Raw genomic sequence first — 12,480 nt, forward strand, 5'->3', positions numbered from 1 at the left:
TTGTCAAACTTCTGCTCAAAGCAGGGCCACAATTTCCAAGTGAGATCAGGTTGCTCAGGGCCCCATCTGTCTGAGTTTTGTGAGTTTTGCGTATCTCCAAGGATGGAGATTTTGCAGACTTGCTAGGCATCCTACATTTCACTCCCTTTGCTGTGAACTCTTTTTTTTTTTTTTTTTGTCTCACATCTAGCCAGAATTTCCATTGTTGCAACTTGCATTACCTTGTCCTACATCTGTACTTCTTGTGAAAGGCAGTTGTATATTAGGTAACAGGTTAAAATGCTTGATGAAGCCAGCTCAGCGTATTAAATTCCAAAGTCTTGGGATATTTAACATGAAAGAGATTTTTCTGGAAATGTACATTTTATTTTATGAATCTTTGCGGAGAAAAAAAAATTAAAGTCCTCTAAAGTTAGGGCTATCTGCACAAGAAATATAGCTATTACTCATGTATATATATCAGTGCTTATGTAGACAGTTGTTCGATATTGATGGGCTGTAAATTACAAGCTCCTGGCTATTGGGTTGCAAGGTACTATATATTTATTCTAACTGCATTGTGCTAGTTGTAAAGTACTGCTATAATGTGCTTTTGCATAATTATTTATTGGATACATGAATTGCATTCAGCACTGGAATAACACAGGGCTGATGTGAAGCATCTCTTAAGACAATCTATGCTATAATGAAGTGTATTGAGTGACTTGCAGCTCACTATAAAATACAAATTATTTTGCTTTTCATGGTCTAAATGCTATCAAATAGCAACTTATTAAAGCAAACTTCAGGGAACGTTAGAGAACATCTTAAATGAGGAATAATTGCCCAGATAGAAGTGTGCAGAAGCAAGAGAGCAAGTCAGTGTAACATGGGTTGAGCATTGTTTCTAAGCTTATTTTTCTTGTCAAATGTTGTTATTTGCAGGAAGATTAATAATCCTTTGTCTTGTTTATCTTTGGTATGCGGTGGACTTTCTGAAAACAAAAAGCCTTTGTTGGTAACTATAGCATGCTTTGAGTTTGAAGAATGTTAAACATGTTACCTAGGGCCCTTTCTTGTGGGCTGTTGGAAGCCAAGGTTAAAACCTGGCTGGTTAACGTGCAGATATGTTAGGTTATGTTTTGACAGGGATTCTCATCAAGATTGAGACCACAGAATGTGGTTGCTCATCCAGACAGGCCTAATTGCCCTTGGTAAACTAAAGGGTGTAATCATTATTATAAAACAAGCAAATGGCAGGGGAAAAGCTCAGTTCACTTGCATGGGGTTGCATGGGGATGTTTTTAAAAGGTGTGAGGAGCTGGTGGTGTGTGCACCACGACACATCTGTGTTTTAACTGAAGATGACATACTGAAATAGGAGGAAAATAGGTCTGTTTGTGTGAAGTACTTTCTCCTGGAGATTGCAAAAGGTAATAAAATATATAATTTCTGTACCCTCTACTGAAGAGGACACCATTTCAGAAATACATTTTTTTTAACTAGTGTAACTTGAATCTTCCAATTATAAAATAAGACCATGTTAACTATTTGACTGATTCTCTTCAGTACCTGTTGTTTCCTTTTTCTTTTTATTTCACAATGAAAACTGGGGAAGCCTGTTACACTTCTGTTCATATTTAGTTTCATTTAGCATTTTCTCTTTTGGTTTTATCCATATTTACAGATGCATGTGACAGTACAACATGTCGTCCTTAAAATAAATTGCACGGTTCCATCTGGACTATTGTCTGGGCACTGAGTGCTGGCCGCAAAAAAGAAATTCAATTAAATATCTTTCAAAATATTTGAATACTCCATCTCTTCTTTCACCCTTCCCATGGAACAATTTTTAATTAGTAGGAATTTGTTCCACAGTGTGTGTGGGATCTTCTGAAGATAGGGAAATTCTCTATTCTGTGTATTAGTTATTGTAGTACTGTCATGGCCAGTGGCGCAGTGAACTGAACTTGAAGTTTTATGCAACCAGTTCACTCTGGTTTAGTGATGCCTGGAGCTCATCTGACAAAGATTAATTCAAAGTGAAATACAAATGCTCAGGGGGTTGAAAACCTTATTAGTTGGAATATACTCAAAGCATTCACCAACTTCAGTTGAGGCCAAAGCCTGATAAAGGCAAAAAAAGTGGTGGGTTTTTTTTTTAGAGAAGTTGGTTTACTTGGGAAAAGTTGGAAAAAAACTTATAGTTTCACTTATTAACTTAGGAAAAGGGACATTCAGAGTGGGCTGTCATGTACAGTCATTAGGAGAGACTGCTTTGTACAAGTTTTGTTGTCCTTCAAATTATATGTGCACATGAAATTTCTAGTCAAATTAACGGTTAGCAAGCTACGTGAAATTACTGAAGAAGTCTGAATGCAGCCGTGTTTATTCACATCAGCCTTTCCACAAAAATCTTAGCTTTAAAGAATTTTATTTAGAAGCAAACCAAATTGCATCCTATCCTTTCAAAAAGATACCTGTTTGCTAGATAACATGCAGTCTATTCAGGAAAAGTCCTTTTTAAATATGTGGTTTAAGGTTTTCTTTGGCTATTTCTGTGAAAATGCATGCATATCAAAAATATCCTCTGGGAACAGAAGGGTAGCACAAATTACAAAGAGCAGAGGGATGAAATGGCTTTATAGCATCAAAAGGTTTCTACTACAGTGCACAGGCTGCTAATGTTCCTGACTCTTTGTTGGGCCTGTGTGTGGGACAGCAGAGGACTGAATTGTATGTTAAATGCCAGATACTCTTGAATCTTTACTTTTGGGTTTACTTTTTAGATTTTTGAGTTGTTTGGACTTTTTTCTTTTCTGCACTTTTTCCTAATTTCACAATCTTAGTAGTACTTAATTACAAGTAGAATGGGATGTTGGTAGGTAGGTTAGAGGCAAAAGATCTTCATGAATATTTTCAGGAGAGACTCTTATGCTGTGTTATGAGTCGGACCATGAAGACCCTGATGCTTTAGTAGACCTCTGAGCACATTGCATCATTATGTAACTACTTGTGGCCTTATTTGGTGCTGGGGAGGTTTTAGCTGATCCTGGGTCTGCATATACATGGAGCTGTTTTCAGCAAGTCACTGTTGCTTTCACCTTCTCATGCAACTTAATTTACTTCTGGGTCTTTCACTTGGTGGGTGATTTTCATGTGGTGCATCATCACGTCTGTGCCCTGGTAGGATATCAGCAATCCCATGGTGCTCCCTTGGCAGAACGGCTTTCTGCCCTGCTGACCAGAGTTTCCCTGTCCTGCTGTCAGTTGTCACTACCTAATAGCCACTTGCCTTCCCAGATACAGTTACATTTCACTGATGGTGGTGTAAGCATGTATTTGTGTATGTATGTGTCTGATCTGTGTAAGGTTCTTGCTCCTGTGCTTTGTGAGAGGATAAAGCTTCTGGGCTCCTTCCTCTGTGCTGTTCCCTGCTTTGTATAGCAATCTTTCTTCTTTTTCCCCTTCTTAAAAATCTCTTTCTCTGTCTGTCACACCCACACCATACTATCTGTCCACATGGTGTTTCTGTAAAATATCAAATGTCCAGGAAAAGGATAATATTAAATAGGAATGAAACTAAATAAAATAGATAAGTGAGAGAAGATAGCTTCTCCCTCTTTGTTTTTTTCTTATAAATAGTCACGATGAAATGAGTGTCTTGAGCTGTTAGATGCACACGCAAAACAAGTTACTTTGTAATGGCCACCACAGCTAGGGCTTCATCACTGAGTAACAGGAGTGAAGAAGAGAGCTCTCAGTCACCTCACTAATTCAGTTATTTTGGCTTTGCAGGTCTGCAGGAATTGAAAAACAGTGTTTGCATATGAAATACACCACATGAAGAAGTGCTGCACAGCCCCAGAAAATGCTTTTCCTGTTCACTTCTGTCCCAATCATAAGCTCTGGGTATGGGAGTCTTCAAGGCTTCTGACAGCTTCAGTTCCCCCCCCAGGCCTGCTCATGGTGATTTAATTTCATTCAGTGATAAATCATGTTCCATGACACGAGGATGATGCACAGGTCACTTTAAGTATTTGCCTTACTGCCTTGACTTAGGGTCCTTTCATGGAGCTCTGATATTTTTTTTTTTTTAATGCTTAACACAGAATTTTAAAACTGTTTTTGTGGTAGGAAACATGTCTCTGTCTATGCTACTTGATATGAATCAAAATACAATTCTGGGGTTCTTAAAATATAGCTGATACCATTGCTGCTACTATAGCTAGGTATAATGAAGATGGTACGTTGCCCTGTTTTTTAATTGTAGTTCTTTTGTTTAGTGATCCATTAATCCATTTGATTCTGTGCACTACATAAAACCTGTAGCAGTGGACTTACAGCAGAGGAGCAGAGCCAGAGAGGATGTCCCCTGGCACCTGGGGAGGACTCTGCCCTGGAAATTCCCCAGGCCTCCTGCCCTCCCACTGACTGGCTGCACAGCCAGCTTCCTCTACCACAAGGGGCTTTTTGAGGGGGAAACTCTAAATTTCATGTCAAATGTCATAACCCAACTTGAGCTTTGATAATAGGATTGTCTCATTTTCAGCAAGTCCCACAGCTGGGTTTGTGTTTTGAGGAGGCCATCATCTTGACTTTCTCAAAGAAGTTGGCTGCAGGCTTTTGTGAGAGGCTGAGATGAGTCATAGGTGAAAGAAGAGGTCTGCCTCTTCCTTTGTGATCTGACTGATTAGGAGGCTCAGCTTTCTTTTTGTAGTTAGGTGTTTTCCTCTCCATTTTGTCTACCTAAGATTAATTTCATTCCTTTGTTCTCTGCCTAGGATTGAAGGGGGTAGACTCCTTTGGCAAGTGGCTTTGCTTTTTTTCTCACTTGTGGGAACAACTCTAGAAGAAACTTTGTACTGAAAGCCTGGGATGCCATGCAATGTCTGCGCTTCAGCAGGTGAAGTGAATTTGCCTCCTGCAAAGTTGCAAACAAAAGTAATCAGGCAAGAGTTGCCAGAGTTTGAAATTGTGGCTGAAGGTCTTCTTGATTGACTTGCCGGTGTCTGAGCCAATCCTTTGTTCTGTGGCTCAGCAGTTCATAGGGACTCTGATCCCCGGTTGGAACCCCTGCTGTAGGGAGGAAAAAGGGCTTCTGTGAAGCCTGCCCTCGCACCGTAGGCACTGGCCTTCCTTGGGAAGAACAGGAGGAGTTGTAAACACAGCAGGGAAAGGAGAGAGCAAGTCTTGCAACTTGGAGGACAGAGCCACTGCTAGCAACCTGAAGTATTTTGGAACAATCTTAGAGACAGTTTTTTGTCCTTCCAGGCAGCATTGTAGAAGGGAAAAGTCCCAGCAGAAAGATGAGTGCTACCTGCTTGAGTACCCACGTGTGCAGTGTAATGAGGAATCTGGTTTTCCTCGCTCTGAGCATCTGGTTCCCTCTGCTTGCCTGAACAGCATCCACTGGGATGTAGCAGCCTATAAAGTCCGGGCCACATATGTGCTGATTCCTCTGGGAATGCATATGATGAGATTTATTTCTCTTTAGGGAAAAATGACCAGCTGTCCCAATCAATGTATGGTACTGAATTCATTTGTATATAATAAAAAGAAACAGCTAACAACAATATCCAGGGACAGACCCTTTCAGTCAGTGAAGTACAATGGATGTTATTCTTAGGAGAATAATTGCAGCTGCTGTGGGCAAGCTCTGTTTTTTGTGCACTCCAGACAGATGTAGCAGAAGTATGGGGATCTCTTAACACATCATAAAATCTGGGGAAAGTGATGTGATGAACTGCTGCTGCAGATAGCTGTTTGATTGTGCCTTTGTTTTCAGACTCATGCTCCTGTTTCAGGTAGCAGCTGGAGCAACAACTGCCACAACCGCTTTGTGGCAGCAGCTGACAGAAGAGTGGTGGGAAAAACAGCACCATGTGAATGGTTGGTTGAAACAGACAGCCAGTTAGACTGTATGAATGGTGTATTATAGACCAGAAGATTTCTTAAGACATGGTAATGAAAATTCAGCTTGGAATCATCATTAAAGATGCTAGCAGTATCTTTCAAGTGACTGTGAACTGGTTGTTTCTGTTGGAGTGTTTTTAGCTAAAAAAACCAGCTACCATACTATGTAGACTGAGGTGCTGCCTCAGTCTTCCTGTTGTGGGCATTTAAAAAAAAAATCTTACTAATCATGCAAAAAGTGGTGAAGTGTCATGTAATGCTCTGATTTTTCTTCAAGCCTCCCATAATTGGGGCTAGTGTCTGGCAGCACTGCAGCAAGTCAGGGTTGTCTCAGTTCAGAGTTCTTGTATATGTAAGAGTTTCTGGGCAGGATGATGAGTTATTGTAGTCCACTTAATATAGTTATAACTCTTCAAGAGTTGACAAAGACAAGTGCAGTCACCAAGCAACCCATGAGTCAATGGGAAACCTTACTGATAAGCTGAGGTTATACAAAGACATTGGGAAACTGTACTTCTAGTTCTGCCTCTTGATAAATTCTGAGTGGGGGAGCACATATATTGAAGCAATCCTTGACATAAAGCAACAATGCAAAAATACTACTCTGCAAATGATAACTAGAAGAGCAAATTGCTGGAGCAGAATCATCTCTCTGATGGTTCAGAGCTAGGTGCATAGTTTTGGATTCTCATTCATATTCCTTGGAGAACTCTGTAGATTGAAACATGCAGAAGGTCCAATGCTTCTGTACCTTAAAGTACATCTCTTGACAATTGTTGTCTCAGATCAGATTAATTTTTGAGGTTGGAAGCTTTCCAAGGTGACACTTTGCATTTTACTTCTAATTCAGGTGACTAGTCCTTGCAACTGCCACAAATTTCATTTTCGGTATGAATTAAACACAGAATTTCTCTCCTTCTATTCAGTGTCAAAGTCCATGCCTCAAGAGCACTGACAGGTTTAGATAGAGAAATTGGATTTTCACCACATCAGTTCAGCAGAAATTTTGTGGTTTTATCATTGTTTAACTAGCTCTGTCATCTTACAGAAGTTTTCTGTGGGCCACATTATCACAGTAAACGTCAGAGTTTATTTGGAAAACCCTGACTTACATTTAAAGGATGATTTTGTTTCCCAACACAGAGATATACTACTGTGAAAATCTCATTGTTTAAAGTCTCATGGATCGTTGCATGAAGATGAAAAGGAACTTACATGCTTGACTGAAAAATTGCTTTACTGGTATGTTAATATCCAGATATGTAGCCCACCCAGGCTTATGAACAGATCACAGAATGAAAATCTTGTTATCCAATGTTTTCCTTGATTAGGTAGAATTGAGCTTTGTGGTGGAGAGTTTAAAAAGAAAACAAAAAGTGCTGTTTCACTGTAGTGCATTTAATGCAATCTAGCTCTGAATGTTCTTAATAGAGCAGAAGTGTAGGACTGGCAACACACTTGTAGGTCTTGTCCTGGTAAAAAACTGCACGTGGTATCTGTAATAATGAATCTGTTGATTTTACCCAAGAAAACTTTGGGTACAAGTATGCTTTCTTATTTTTTCTTTTAGTCCTAGTTGTACATGTCTAGCTTAAAGCTGTCTCTTGTTAAGTATAGTTTTGTTCAAAAGCTTTTTTTTTTCTGATTTATCTTCAAAGCTGAGATATGCACATCAAGGGAAAGTAAGAGTGCAAGAAAGTTATCGATCGTTTTATTTCATTTTGTGGATTTGATTGTGGATTTCTTCCTTAAAGGCCCAGTGAAGTCCCTAGACTTAAGATTTTTGGTGGATTTCTGGTGGATTTTTGCCTTGATGTACACTATAGCAGATGTTTACACCAAATGTTACCCAAGTAGCACTTCTGATTTCTTTTGCAAAGGACTGGACAAAGGCTTTTTTGGAAGGTCAGCTTCTGTTTGCTGTTAAAAGCAAGATTACAAGTGTAGGGTCTGGTTTATATATTTTCATCTTCTAAAAAAGTACAGCTTCTTGTGACTTCAGAATCAGAGAAGGAATTGTGTTAAAAGACTTAAAGTTGGAAAAGTCATGCTCTCTGCATGCTGTGACCTTTAGAATGAGGTTATCCTTTGCAGGCAGTCTCATTACTCTGGGCCAAATTCAGACATACTGCAAACTGTTTAAATGTGCTGATAGTCAAGAAAATACTCTTCAATAATCATTTTATCTAGGAGGGAATACATATTCATATGAATTGAGGGTTCAGCTCATCATGCTTTCTCATATGCATACAATCCAAGCGTAGGCTTCTAGGCCATTGCTCTTGAATTAGAAATTCAAATATGGGTAATTTTAAATTGTTCTGACTTGTGCTTAGTTTTAAAGAAATGAAAGTGTGGGTTTTTTTTTTTTTTGCTTAAGCACTGTATTGTTTTATGGAGAATAGTGAAATAACAGGATCTGGAATAATCTTTTAGGTGACAGAAATGTAAGGAAGAATATTTGCTGTTAAAGGGCATCCTTTTGTCTTTCAGTCTCTTCAGACAGGGATCAGAGATGGCTGCTTAGTTTCTGTATGAATATAAGAATTGCCAGTACAGAATTTATTTATTTATTTTACACTAATACCACGTGTGTGGTGTGTTCTATTGTGCAGTTATGGAAACTGCATTCTGACTACATTTTTTTTTTTTGTCACTGTATATATGATTTTGTCCTTAACACAGGAACTGTTTCTGTTTAAGCAGTATGTATATTTATATACCTTGAATGTAGAGAACAGCATGACTTGCTTTTTGCCCACTTTCATTCTTTGAATATTTTCTTAGGAAACAAAATATAAATACACAATAGCCTGGTATGCAAAGGGAAATATACTAGCAAAGTGGAAGGAAAGACATTCAGAAACATGCCTTCCTTTAGTAGAAAGCCATTCTTCCCAGTATTGTGCTAGTCAGCCTTCCTCTGAACAAAGCCGCTTCCATTGAATCTGTAATTCCTGCATGTAAATCATAACTTCTCAGAATATTCTTTAAAAGGCTTTTAAAACATTATCTGTTACATCATGATGTTTAATGTCCTCTGTGGTCATGTAGGAAGCCTGTGATAGAGCAAGGAATGTGTGAACCAGACCACTCGATTCTTAGTCTTCCTTCTGTCCCTTATTGCATTGAGTTGACTTTCTTTATTTCACCAGCACACCATTCCTCATTATGAACATCATTGTCTCAGCAGGTTCCAACAGTGTTATTCAATTCAACGTATTTGGTACCTATTTTTCTTTAAGGTCACTAAGATGAGATACTTAAAAGGCACTGCCTTGCTTGAAGTATTGGGATCTTAAAATTTTTTCTCATAGTCTGTTACTACATGCCAAGTTAGCCTCAGCTCCTGAATATGCAGCATTCCCACATCCTCCTGCAGTTCTCCAGCTGAAGCCTGTGTTTTGCCAAAGTAATACTTCATTCATCACACAGAAAGGGTAATTCCTCAGCTCCTGCTTTCCTGATCTGGTCTAGCATGTATGCAGTGAGGCCGTAGGATGTAGCAAGTCTACATTCCTCTTTTCTTCTCTCCTCATTATGGATCCTAATGTGTGTAAATCCACTGTAAGCCATTTAAATGATAGGCCTACATGGCCATCTGCGTGCATAAAGAAATTACACATGATGTATGGATTGCGGTCAGTTCTGCAAGTGTTAAAAACCTTTATTTTCTCGCATTTAGTCAGTTAAATTTGCGTTAATTGAATTCCTGTCTTATTCTAGTCCTTCCATCAGCTGGGTCAAGAACTTTTGCTTTCTCTGTGATGAGTTAGCTTATATTGAATTTGAGAAGTAACTTCTAAATGGTCCTTATAATAGATTTCAGAGACTGCGAGGACAAGCAGTCAAATTCTTGATTAGCTGTTCTGCCAGAGAAGAATACCAATGAGTCAAAACTATGGACATCTTCATAGGCAAGAATTCAGTGTTATTCCAATGAGCTCTTTTTAAAGCCATTTTCCCTGGTAGTAGTAAGTAAAGCAACTTTTAAGCGGACATAATACCCCTCTTAAAATGATATATGATGCTCCAGGGTGGTGGTAAAAGAAAATACTATTTCTAGTTCAAGTCACATGTAACAGATCATGGCTGTTAAAGCCCTTTGTTGGTAGAATGAATCGGAATTGACTGCCTGGTTTCTCTTGCGGGTCATTAGCTTGTCAGTTAATTGGAAAGCTTGTGAGGGGCTTCTCTGTGACGGTGTTTGGTGGTAGAAGAAAACAACCTGGGAATAAACTTAGTTAAAAGCTGTTCATAGTTGGTAACTAAGGCTGGTTCGTACATGGTTTTGATTGCTGTGTTGGAGTTGTATGATGGGCTAATCTCTGAAAGGGATAAAGGGATTCCTGTGGTATCTCTCTGAAGGGCTAACAAGGATTCAAAGCAGGATACTACTGTGAAATTCATGTCATAAATAATACAAATACACTTGTTAAGAGTCTACATGAATGCTGTAACTGTAACAAAAGGATTCTTTAGATTCAAGTCTGTGGTTAATGTGGCTATCACTAGCTTGAGTCAAAATGGTGGTTTACTAATGATATTCTTTATTGATACGTGTCAGATTAATATAAAATTCTCTTTAAACTCTAGTTCTGCAAAATTCTCTTAAAACTATAGTTCTGCAGTCATTAAAATGGCAGTGTGTGATTTCTTATTTATTTTTCAGTGATTTGATAGATGCTCATAAAAAAGAAATTTGGGTATAAAGAGGGTGTTTTCTCCCACTCAGCACCTGGACCTGAAAGTCTGCATGGGCTTGTGCATCTTTGTTAGGAATGCAGACTCTACAACTGGGTCTTAGTTTGTAATGCTGTTTAGATGTATGGTTTAAAAAGAAATTAAAAATTGATCTCTCTTCTGTTAACTGAGTGAGTTCTGCAGAGGAGGGAAATGTTGTATGAACCTGGGGGGGCTTTCTATGAGGAAAGTAAACAGATAGGAGGAAAGGCACATGGAAGAGATTTGTTAAATAGAGGTGCCATCTTTATACTGTTGTTCTTCTGGCTATAACTGCACTTTACATTTTATCATGGCCTGGGTCTTTAGAGGTGAATTTTATAAGGCTGTTTCAGAACAATTGGGTCAGTCACCCATTATTCATTCAATTACACACCACAGCCTTGCTGCTCCCTGTTGACATCTGTACACAAAGCCCAGCTCTTTTTTACATAACCTGACCAGCTCAGATGCCGATCAGGAGATGCTGAAAGTCACTGGGAGCTCCAGAGCCTGAGAAAAGAAATGGCTAAATAGTTCATCCCTCTGGCATGCCCAGAGGCAGGCAGAAAGCTAATAATGGCATCATTACACATGTAATATTTTGTGTTTTGCCCATATATTGCTGTAGAAAAGGGAGAGATTGGAGACTGCTATGTGGGAAATGTTGTTAAACCACTTTTACATAGCTAGCCAGCTGCATTTCTGTTTGTTGCCGCACAGAGGCATTGACTTACACTGTCATGAGTTATTTCTGAGGGGACTGCCTCATCTGGAGCTGGCGGGACCCCGATGTGCTGTGGTGGTAAAGAGGTGACTGGCCTTGCTGGGCTGTAGACTGAAAAGGTGTGTGCTCCATGAAGCAGGGTGTTAGGGAAAGCAGTGCAAACAGCTGTCTCATTAATGTGATTAAATAATATGCCGGGCAGCTGAAGTCTGCCTCTGAGGCTGTCTCTCTCCTGTGTGCAGCTGGGCAAGGTGGTCCAGCCAGCCTTTCTGTAGGTGGTCAGTAACTGAGTGTAAGTTCAACCTCGTGTGTTTTGGGGTTCAGACTTAGTAAATTCTGACTCTTGAAACAGGTCTTTGTAAGTGCTCTGCTTGAAAAATACGAAGGAACAAGTTCTCAAAAGAAAACTGAAATGCATAGAGGTAGGCAGCAGGGACTGTGTGCATGTCAAAATGGGCACTCAGCCTTAATGTGTGCTTTCTGAATAACAGTGACTTGTGTTTCTTCCACCTGTAAAATGAATACAATACTGCCTTATCTTGCAAGAGTATCATTGAAATAAGTCCTGTGATGTTTCTGAAATGTTTGGATACTTCAGTGCCAAACACTAAAGAAAAGCTCAGAAATAAATTAATAGTTCTTTATTCAGGAAGAATATCAGTGGTAGGTCATGAAAGAAGTACAATCTTTATAATGCACCTAAAAGGAAGAATTGAAGTGCTGCTGGTGGGGAGTGCTGACTGTCATGTACAGTGAATTGAGGTGTCTGACAGAAAAGAAAATAGTGTGTGATAAAGTAATTGAACACTGTATAAAAAGTGTATGCCTGCTAAGTAGGAGGGAGGGAGGTATTAAGTTGCGAAAATAATCTCTGTGCTAACTCCTAATGTTTGATTTGACTTGGATTTTTGAATTTATGTTAAAAATGTAACTTGTGAATTTATTTACAAGCACCAAAGACACAGGTTTATGTTATGTTCAGTAATATCAAAGTAGTAAACCTATCTGTTTTTATATGTGGAAGAAAACCTTGAATTTTTTTATATAAGCATGGATGATGCCTCCATTTCAGCCCACTGTTGAATCAATTTGGTACAAATATTTTGTAGGTTTTTATTAAACTAAACAAACTGAGT

General features: G+C 39.0%; 1 protein-coding gene across 1 annotated transcript in view; it reads left to right on the forward strand.

Annotated features, from left to right (window-relative positions):
• DISC1 (DISC1 scaffold protein) overlaps nt 1–12,480 on the forward strand; it is a 214,452-nt gene that overhangs the window by 72,992 nt on the left and 128,980 nt on the right. The window lies entirely within an intron of this gene.

The sequence above is a fragment of the Strix uralensis genome, chromosome 3 (assembly GCF_047716275.1).
Source record: "Strix uralensis isolate ZFMK-TIS-50842 chromosome 3, bStrUra1, whole genome shotgun sequence".
NCBI classification, from domain to species: Eukaryota; Metazoa; Chordata; class Aves; order Strigiformes; family Strigidae; genus Strix; species Strix uralensis.